Source organism: Ailuropoda melanoleuca, chromosome 7 (assembly GCF_002007445.2).
Source record: "Ailuropoda melanoleuca isolate Jingjing chromosome 7, ASM200744v2, whole genome shotgun sequence".
In the NCBI taxonomy this organism is placed as follows: domain Eukaryota; kingdom Metazoa; phylum Chordata; class Mammalia; order Carnivora; family Ursidae; genus Ailuropoda; species Ailuropoda melanoleuca.
This window is the reverse complement of record NC_048224.1, coordinates 23,295,718-23,306,762: the sequence shown is the minus strand read 5'-3', so window position 1 is coordinate 23,306,762 and position 11,045 is coordinate 23,295,718. Positions and strand designations below refer to the sequence as shown.

Here is an 11,045-nt window from a genome sequence, read left to right as displayed (position 1 = left end):
CTTGCTTTCATTAGAGAGAACCAAGGTGTGAAATTATCAAGCATCATGCTCTGGATACAAAGAATATTTCAGATTTGGTCATTCATCCTTTAAAACATACCCAGAGTAGACATTTCCGTGCAACTCAAACTTACAGAAGATATTATCATTTTTTTCCCCTGTCACTTCCAGCATGATGTGCTTTTATACCTTCTGTACTGTCAGGGAAATTTGAGCAGCTTTCAGAGTTAGAAGCTTCAGGGACAATTCTGTTAGGAAAAAACCCTAGGGGGAAACAGTACGGGCTAAAGACCCTTATTTTAGCCAACACATACAAGAACATTAGGAAGTAAATGTTTGCTGTGGTTTTATTGGATTCTAGTTAACTTCACCCCTGAGCCCCAAGGTCCCTGTGGGAATGAGGTGTGCCTCATCAATGTGTAATCTTTTTAAAGCCTGCACTCTCATGGGATGGTCTCAGAACACTGTTGTGGTTAAAATAATACCATCCAGCATTTAAAAATAAATTCCAAAGCTCTCAGCCCTTCTTTTGACTTTCTTGAATTCTGCAAGGGGAGATAAGGAGACCATAGTAATGTATCTTTAACATCTCCTTTCCTCTTCCATCCACTTCTCTTACACTGAAGCAGCTCCCCTATCTCCCTCACATCAGCCTCCCTCCAAAAACCCTACATCCACTGCACCAGCTCTCGCTTCTCTGCCTCTTGTCATCCTCACCAGCTCCTTTCCTTTGCATTACAAAGTCCAAGAGAGCTTATTTAGCCAAGCAGGACCATCCCTGTCTGGGAGGTGGGTAAGAAGGGTCAAGACAGAATTCTCTTAAGCATAGAAGGAAGAGAAAGGCTGAGAACCATCATACATGAACTGTTTCCCTCTTATGTACTTCATGTACATCCCTTAGAAATTAACTCTCAGGTTGTCAAATCCTGAATGCTAATAATTTTATGAATGTAATAATAAATTATTTTATTATTTTATTATTACCAAATCATAAATAATTATAAAATTAATAAAATAATAATGCTAAGTGATTTGGTAAATTTCCTTTGCTTTTACATAATTGCAAATATGCTGAATATTTGATATGTATTCTGCTTTTTATCTTTATCTTTTCTTCTGATTTAATCTGTACCAACCCCTAGCAAAGTCATGATGTTGTTACTACATTGTTATTTGCATGTGCATGTGCATGTGCATGTGTGTGTATGCACATGTATGCATGCACACACAGGTGCACGTGTGCTCACAAACACACACACACACACACACACACACACACACACTGTAACTGGTGTCTTTGGGTCAGGTGCTGAGCTTCTGGACACTACAACCTGACTCACAACACTACATTTTGGCCTTCTTTTACTAGACAGTTACTTTGTTCTTTCCTGTTCTGCATCCTCTTCTTGACCTTTATGGATATATATGGATTCTGGTTGATTAAAGGAATTATTATATGATTCCAAAGCCTAACTTTACATTGGTTAACAGATAACACTATGTACATATAAGAAGGAGGCCCACTTTTTAATAATTGCCTCTTGATCCACTTCCCATGGTATTTGGAATCTCAATCTCTACTCTCCCCAATCTTAGCTCAATTGCTTCTTCCTAAGAGCCTTCAGCCTCTATCAATTGCTAGGAAACAAGGTCTGAGTACCCAAAGAGTTTCCTATTATTCTTTTGTAAAATGATGGCAAGGAGATTTGATAAAAGCCAAATGAATTTTTAGTCTAGGATGTTCTGTTCTTAAGCTATAATTGCTGTTTTCCCTTTAACTCTAGAAGTGATTCTGCCAAACAAAGGAAACTTTAGTCTTCACGTGTGTATTATTATTGTTTCATAAAAATTTTCCTTTAAGTATGTGATTAAAAAAAGATCTCTGTATCATTAAAGGTGATTTTCTTTTGTCTTGGGACTGGTTTTATGAATGTCAGGGGAAAGATGCACTTTAAAAATGAGCCTTCTGGGATGTGCTTATTCTACAAAGTGAGATACATTTGATTGTAGTAAATATAAAAACCATGAAATAACCAATTAAAATAATTTTAGAATTTAAAAATGCTAAATCAAACTCTTGGTTATTAAGGTGTATTACCTAGATGATGTCCATTTGATCTTCAAAATCTAATACTACTGAGGGTAGCATAAGAGAGTAAGGATTAGGGGCACCTGGGTGGCTCAGTCAGTTAAGGTCTGACTTTTTATCTCAGCTCAGGCCTTGATTTCAGGGTCATGAGTTCAAGCTCCACATTGGGCTCCATGCTGAGCATGGAGTCTACTTTAAAAAAAATAAGGAGGAACATCTTTATAAAAAAAAATAGAGGGAGAGTAAGGATTAAATGGTATTTGGAGGAATTTAAGTTAGACATTAGAAGCTTTGCAGAATTCAGAGAAACCAGTATCCATGGTCATAGATAAGAGAAGCCTTATCTTAGGATATATTAATAAGTGAGTAGGTTGGGGGTGCCTGGGTGGCTCAGCTGGCTAAGCATCTGTCTCTTGATTTCAGCTCAGGTCATGATCTCAGGGTCATGAGGTCAAGCCCAGTGTCAGGTTCTGGACTAAGCGCAGAATCTGCTTGTCCCTCTCCCTCTGCTCTTCCCTCCACTTGCATGCTCTCTCTCTCTCTCTCAAGTAAATAAAATATTAATAAAATAAGTGAGTAGACTGTCTCCATGTTTTACCCTTCAAGGAATCAACACTATGATTCAGGAATGCCTCTTTCTAATCAATTATATGCCCTGCAGGTGACTATGAGTCTTGGTTTTGAGTGTTTTAATCTGGTGAGAGATGTTATAAGATTAATGGAAAATAAATATGGTTTCATGAGTTATGTTTTTCTTCCTGTCATAAATACTCCAATGAGCTAAATTACTTCCACTTATTCGAGTGGAGAGATCAGGTTCAACGTGTACTACACTGAATAGCCCTAGGGTATTTATTGTCTATCATGTTTTCTCCCTTTGCACAAGAGAAGCAACTTGAAGTCATTAATGATTATATACGGGAGGAACCCATAGATCATGGATATCCCAGGGCAGCAATGCATGAACTAGAACGGGAATCAGGTAGAAGGGTTAGAATGAACCTTGGTTGCACGCATTCCTTGCTTTATTGCTATTCCAGTGGTTGGGTCCATGAGTGTATGACCCCCTTTTTTTTTTTTTTTTTTTTTTTTGCCTATATCAGAATTGGAATGATGCAAGCTGCTCTGGAAGCTAAAACCGTGCTGCCAGAAGTGGGTGAGGAAGCAGAATATCAGCAGGTCAGAAGGTAGCCCTGAGTTCTGTGGGGATAGGACCCAGGTAGGCCTTGTTCTTTGCTGTACCCCAAGTACCTAGCATAGTTCCTGCATAGCACAGGCACTCAGTAAGTATAGTTGACCCTTGAACAGTGTAGCGGTTAGGGGTACCAACCCTCCACATGGTTGAAAATCTGTGTATAACTTTTGACTTGCCCAAAACTTAACTACTAATAGTCTACTGTTGATTGAAAGCTTTACTGATAACATAAACAGTTGATTAACACATATTTTGCATGTTATATGTATTATATACTATGTTCTTACAATAAATTAAACTTGAGAAAAATGTTATTAAATAAGTTATAAGAGAAAATACATTTATAATACTGTACTGTATGTATAAAAAATCTACATGTATGTGGACCAATGTGGTTCAAGCCTGTGTTGTTCAAGGGTCAACTTTACTATTGAATTACTAAAAGGGTTGATCACTCCATGGCTAAACTTGTCTCCTTCCTCAAGGGTCCTTGCTGAATCTCTAGTAGAAGTTCTAGAGATCTCCGCATTGGAGCATTCAGTCTTTGCCTGGCCAACAGAGGTGTGGCTCTACAGCGCTGGCTGGGTTCTGGAGCCAGGACTGGCTTTGGGAATACAGACACGGACATCTGCAGACAGTTTCAGGGGAAGCCAGGGGCAAGAACCAAGCTGGATTTAGTATCAGTCTGAAGGGTCTGTGTGGAGAGGCACAGAGATGGAGAAGTTGTTATGGAAGATGGACTGGGAGACAGCCCTGGACAGACTCTTGAAGTGCTAGATGGACAGGGGGCTTTCATGAGGCAAATTCATCCTCACCTAGGATACCAAGCTCCTGAGTACCTTTTGGAGAAGCTTTTTCTACTCTTGAGTTCTTTTTTTTTTTTTTTAAAGATTTATTTTATTTTATTTATTTGACAGAGAGAGATACAGCCAGCGGAGAGAGGGAACACAAGCAGGAGGGAGTGGGAGAGGAAGAAGCAGGCTCGCAGCTGAGGAGCCCGATGTGGGGCTCGATCCCACAACGCCGGGATCACGCCCTGAGCCGAAGGCAGACGCCCAACCTCTGCCACTCAGGCGCCCCTCTACTCTTGAGTTCTTGATGCAGGGCCCCAAATCCCTTGCCCCATCCCACTTAGGAATTTGCTATATTTTCTGCCTCAGGCAACAAGACCCAAGGAGTCCACCAGGAATCCAAATAAGGTTCAGACTTTCTTTTCCCAAGCAGAGTAGCAAATTCTAGAATTAGCTATGTCTTCAGCAGGTACCATCAAAATGTTGCCTCGGTAATTCCAGCTCCCCAGGATTCCCAGGAGGCCTGGGATTGAAGCCAACAGTCACAGGCTCAGCCCTCCAGGAAGTAAGTTTGTCATCATTACCAGCTCCTGGGATTCACTAGTTGATCCCCACAGCTTTTCCCCTTGGTGGTTTCTGAGGGCATCGAAGGTAAAGACTTCATGCTAGATGGTCTTACCTTAGGCTTCGCGAAGGCAGCACTCACAGAGCCTTTGAGCCTTTAAAGAATTGACATTTTTTATGCCAAGTGTATCTCTCAAAAAGAAGAAGTTTAACAGAATTAACAGCAGTCTCTTTGTCTGGATGCAAGATGGTTTTTAACCTACAAAGCTTTTAGGATCCTGTCGGTGCACCCTCAGGCTCCTTGAGGCAATTAAACCAGGCTGTTGGCAATATGCAGACTGCAGTGGCTCTTTTGCCGGAGTTTGAGTTTTTTAAGAGCACTTTCTCAACATGTCTGGAAGAGAATGAGTTTGGTGCAGAGAGAGAAAATTTCCAATGGGGGTCCTTTTGAATTTTCAGTTATCTACTATCTCTGGCTATAAACCATTTTGGCAACATTGTGACAGGGCCCAAGTACTCCCCAGCAACTTCATTTTCATCCAAACCAGCAAGGTTCAATTTAGTGGGCTAATCTAGTAACTAGAAGAAACTATATAAACTGTTAGGCCACAGGGAGAAATCTTACTAAAAGGTATCTTATTGGACTACATGGAGAAATTTAGGCAATGGAAGACTCAGGACCTTTTTAAGCTTTCTGTAGATTCTTCTAGAGGCTTCATCACTTATACCAAGCACAGTAAAATGTACCCACATCTCAATTAGATGTAAAAATTTCCATAAAATGTTGAAAGGATTTTTATGATTTTGCTTTTGGAATTATTTGCCTATGAATGACTTATTAAATTTATAGTTGACTATGTCTTATCAATCATCATACCTACTCAGAAATTCTTGTAAAACGGGGCACCTGGGTGGCTCAGTCAGTTAAGCATCTGCCTTCAGCTTGGGTCATGATCCCGTGGTCCTGGGGTCAAGCCCCATGTCTGGCTCTCTGCTCAGTGGGGAGCCTGCTTCTCCCTCTCCCTCTCCTCCCCACTCATGTTCTCTCTCACTTGCTCTGCTCTTTCTCTCTCTCAAATAAATAAATAAATCTTAAAAAAAAGAAATTCTTGTAAAATGAGAATCTAATCCACAAATTATTCTCACATGCAATGAATTTTTTTATGAATAATAAACTATTAACGAAGTTGACATAATGTTATATTTTGCAGGCTGTTAATTAAATGCTTATTAATTTCAGTTTGCTTTTCTGTAGCTTGGAACCAATTCATTTTTTTTCCTTTTTTACAAGCCTATGGAAAGCCTGTAGGCCTTAGCACTGGACCTTTTGGTCCGACAGATAAAACAGCCCTGAGGGAATTTGACTATAATATTTGGCTCAGGAATAAAGTTTTAAGGGTATAGAGTTATTAGAAATTAACAGTAAATTAGCTATGAGTTTCCTGGTTAGCCAAAGTAAAATTAGAAACCAAGCTAGTGATGGAACCAGCATCAGAACCTCCCCTTAGACTGGTTTGATTTTTGTTCCATTTAAAAATTGTTTTTTATCGAATTTACTTCTTTTGGTCTTAAAATATTTTTTGTTTAGCGTTCTCTTTCTTTCTTTCCATCGGTTCAGTCTGTGGGGATGATGGTCTTTGTGAGGAGAGTGAGAGCTGCTCTGTGTACCCAGCTGACTGTGGGAAATGTCCACTTCCTGGAGATGCCTGGGTGATGATTACCCTTCCAGTCAGCTTGGTCTCTAGTGCCTCTGCCTTGACCATTCTGATAAGAATCAACCAACATCTCATGCCAAATTTTCCTTGGTTATATGTTCCTTATGTCTATTATTCCCTGTTGGCATCTGACATCTTCTTAGAGTTCTGTATCATCAGGAGTCTTTGAAATTATATAATCCATCCCCATTACTTTACAAATGAGGAAACTGAGATCCAGATATGTTAAGTGACTTGCCCAAGGCCACACAGCAGCAACTAACCTTTATTGAGCTTCTACATAGGTCTTATTTAATTCTCACAGCAAACCTGATAAGTAAATATTATTATCCTTTTTTTAGTAGGTGAGGAAAATGAGGAACAAGTGTGAAGTGCTTTGCCCAAGGTCACAAGAAGAGTAAGTGAGGGAGCTGGGGTTTGAACCCAGTCTGACTAGTTCATCTCTTTGTACAACCTCCCACTCTGTTTTGCCTCTTAAGAGAATGACTGAGCTTGGATTGCATCCAGTTCTCTGTGAGTCTAGTGCTCTTTCTACCATACCTTAGAGAAGACAGTATTGGGCCTTAAATTCCCCTTAGTCTGAGAAGTGTGCAAGACCAGCCTTGGAGTTTGAAAAGGTCAGCTCTGAGCTTGATTAGCACTGTCTATCCCTGATTTTGGGGGATTGTTTCTTTGGCCAACAGAGTCAGTCTCTATAGAAATTTCTGGTTTTCACATGGGTTCTTTGGTTGCCTAATGCAAATAGGTTTATATCTATGGTTCTTAGCCACGCTATTAAGATGCATTGGTATGGGGTAATGAGTATGATGTGCCAGTAATTAATAACAATTAAAGTAATCTGGGACTGTTGCAGCTGGAGATGGCAGAATTGGCAGCTGGGGTCTTTGCCTCTCTCAGAGCCTCAGTGAAGGGAACAGGTCATGCAGTACATTCTGCATTGAGGGCATTGAGATAAATGGTCTCAATCCTCTATCTGCTTCAAGAAGTAAACTTTAATGAGTATATCTTGGCACACTTTGTAGGGCTCTGTATTTTTTATTCTTATTTTACAAAGGCAGAGTATTTCTAATAGGAGAGAGGAGAGCAAGCTCTATTAAAAGAACAACATACACATATACACACACATCCATATCAATGGTTGCCAACTAATCTGGTAATTTGAATCCTTGTTGACACTTGATATTATGCAGATAAGGGGATAATCATCTCTGGGCCCAGTCCAGCATGGAATCCCATTCAATGAATAACAGACCAGCAAATAATAATTATAAACAAATTAAAGCATTCTTGCTGTCTTTCCTGAAAATGCAGGGCCTCTTAAAGATCCCATTTTTTTCCTTCTCAAAGTATCTTCCCAACAGTGTAGCTGCTCCACAGTCTCTCTTCTCCCCCAGTACAAGCTACTCCCCTGGGTCTTTACCCAGCTGAACCTACATAAAGTCGCTTATCTCTTCCTTCTCACTTCTTTGCTCAGCTCTTCATTATATAGGTCAACATAGCCTTTTGGGCACTTTAATTTTCTGTCTTCCCCTATTATCTTGGTTCTGTGCAATAAAGGTCTAGGAATGGATCTGGAAGTTAAGGTAACTTCCTCCTTACATGGAAGTGGGGAGTGGTTTGGTGGAGACCCTGGGGCTACTCATGCATTTTTTTTTTTTTTGGTCCCCTGTCAAATCAACTTCTTGTGTATCCACTGTAGCACATTTAAAAACTCAAATTCTTACCAGCTCATGCTCTAATGCATGGGCTCCTCCTCCTGTCATGTGGTCTGTATCTAGAAAATTGACAAAGTGCATTTAAACATTATTCTTGAAACTATTATTACGAAGGCTCGGTTACCCCCAAAATCTATATAGTATATTCTAATATTAAAGGTCAATGGTTTGGCATTTTCTATTGTTTTGGATTGTTGCTGATAATGTTTTCCTCCCTGAGATAGGTAATAGAGCTTGTTGACATGGAGGCAGAATGTGTGTGGGGATGTGAGAGAGAAAATAGTTCCTTGGAGCCTTTAATAGAATGGAAAGGAATTCAGAAGATTGCTAAAGAATGATTACAGAGAAGTAGGGGTAGAGTAGGGAGGAAGAATAGCAATAGCTTTTGAAGGGCTAGAAAACAGAATATTTTTATTTTGAAGCTGAAATGTACAGTCTATCAACATTAAAGATAAATCTGAAATAAAGTCATGTGACATTTAAAAAATTGTGTTGAATTCTCAAATCTTTGTTCTTATTTATATGGCTTTTTTTAAAAAAAGATTTTATCTATTTATTTGAGAGAAAGAGAGAGAGCACACAAGCTGGGAGAGGGGCAGAGGGGGAGAGAGAAGCAGGCTCCCCACTAAGCAGGGAGCCCTATTTGGGGTTGGATCCCANACCCATTGTGATTGACTATGCTAATGAGTACCATCATCTTATTGGTAGTCTTACTGTTGCTAATGATGAATAATTAAGTATTGATTTTGTGCTGAATTTTACTGGTTTTTTCCCCCCTTCTTTTCTTATGTGGAGCCCAATGCTGGGCTTCAACTCATCACTCCAGAGATCAGACCCGAGCTGAGATCAAGAGTCAGATGCTCAGCTGACCAAGCCACCCAACATCCCTGAATTTTACTGTTTTGATTAATTTTTACTGTAAAACATTTCAATCATATTTCAATCTTTCTTTCTTTTTTTTAAAGTTTTTTCAGTATCTTTTTTTTTTTTTAAAGTGGCTTCAAAAGATGTTTTTGGATAAACCTGGATAGTAGATTTCACTTATATCGCACAAAATTTGTAAACAGCCAGAATCAGAGTTTTATTCCCACGTCCCTCATAACCCATGTTCACAAATGTGGACTCAAAATTGGTTGAGATTAGAGTAGTTAGGATCTAGCCACCTAGATTCATGCCATTTGGTCCTGATAGCCTAGTGCCTGTGGTTCTTAGGCCAAACTCACAGGGGTTGCGTGAGAGTACCATGATTTAGACAAAGAGGAGAGTTGGGCCAGTGAATATTTAAATCACCTGCTGAGAAATGCTGAGTGGTGGGTAAAAGTGAAAGATCAGATTTTTGTCCCACTTCTAACTTTTGCAAGGACATTGTGGAAGGTTATAGATCTTGTTCTCTCTCTTTTTTTATAGTAACACACTAAAAAAAACCAAAAACCGACCCAGGAGAAATGGACAAAAGATAAAATCTCCTTTTGGAGGCTGATGAAAATTGTCAGATTAGACGGGCTCTTTGGGAATCATTACTTCTTATACTGCTCTGCGTATACCCAGAGAGCACAGGAAATCACGTGTCAAGATCACTCTGCTCAGCAGAAAATTTCCTTAATACCACATAATAATGAGTGAAATGAATGCAAATGAGGTTTTGACCACCAGCCCACCTCCTTAGGACTGTCTGTGCTCCAGCTCTACTTTTCCTACTTTTTCTGGGCTATGTAGCCTCAGTTCAAAGGCCCCAGGTTTTTAATACCGATGGTTGATGCTTTTCTGCTGAAATTCTATGGGCTTAAGCATCCAGATTCAGGGTTGGTGCCTCCAGGTTAGAGCCCCTCCCCCCACCCCACCCCTTCCCTCAGTTGCTTATGGAAACCTGTTGAACCTAGAAAACCAACAGTGAGGGTTCTGCCATTTCAGTCAGAAATTCTGTCTTGATATTCAGAATGATCAGTCTCCTAGTTATGGTTTGGAAAGATAAACAGGCCCCCAGCCAGATAGGAAGAAAAATACTGCCCCAAATTCATATGCAAAAACAGAGTGATTGGAGTGCCTTTAGGAGATAAAATAGGTGAGTTTTTACCAAGGAAAGTCATTAGTCAGTATTTCCAGGTTATTTTACTATATATTCTTGTGAAAAAGGAAAGGAACTCATATTCAATAGGTGATTACTTTGTGCCAGGTGCTGTATGCATTTTAACCCATAGTCAGCTCTATCATTGTTCCCTTGCAGAATGAAGAAACTGAGGCTCAGAAGTTGTCACTTGCTCAGGAACTTAACAGGTAGTAAATTTGAAATTCTAACCACCTCCGACCTGAAGCCTTATTCTCTCTCAAGAGGTTCTTTCTGAAAAAAATGTAAAAATTGCAAAATATACCATTTGTCACTTCGGTACTGCCTGGTGTCCTTCCACAGCTGTCTATTTAGCTGGGAACTAAATCTTTAGGTAACAGTTGGAAAGTAGTGAATCCCCTCACTGGAGTTATTGAAGGGGATGTTGGTGTTTTGTTTTTTTCTTTTTTCCTAATTTTTATTTAAATTCTAGTTAGTTAACATATAGTGTAATATTGTTTTCAAGAGTAGAATTTAGTGATTCACCACTTACATATAACACCCAGTGCTCATCACCCAACAAGTGTCCTTCTTAATAGCCATCACCCATCTAGTGAAGGGGACATTGGTTAATCAAATGTGTACTCTCTTGTAGAAGGTATTTGTGTATCTGATGAGGCAGTATGTGCCAGTAGTGGCTTATGTATTACTGATGGGAAATTAAACAACAACAACAACTATATTTTAATGCATATTAGAAAAATATTAACCAGAATATCAGCTTGTGATTGCATAGATATTGTTTAGACATAGCTCAAGAAAATGAATAAGCTTTTTTTACAGAAACACATGAAGTAGATAATGGTGGCCCAAGATATTAAAAAAATTGTGATGGGGGCGCCTGGGTGGCACAGCGGTTAAGCGTCTGCCTT

The 11,045-nt window shown here is 39.5% G+C and overlaps 1 long non-coding RNA gene across 2 annotated transcripts in view; it reads left to right on the top strand.

Moving 5' to 3' along the window:
- Positions 1–11,045, top strand: part of LOC109490689 — a 23,307-nt gene that overhangs the window by 8,806 nt on the left and 3,456 nt on the right. Inside the window, exon 3 of one of the 2 annotated variants that reach the window (XR_004626488.1) lies at positions 3,193–3,308. This is a non-coding gene — a long non-coding RNA (uncharacterized LOC109490689). Of the gene's footprint in view, positions 1–3,192; positions 3,456–11,045 lie in introns of those variants that run through there. The other variant, XR_002144056.2, reaches the window with a different exon arrangement.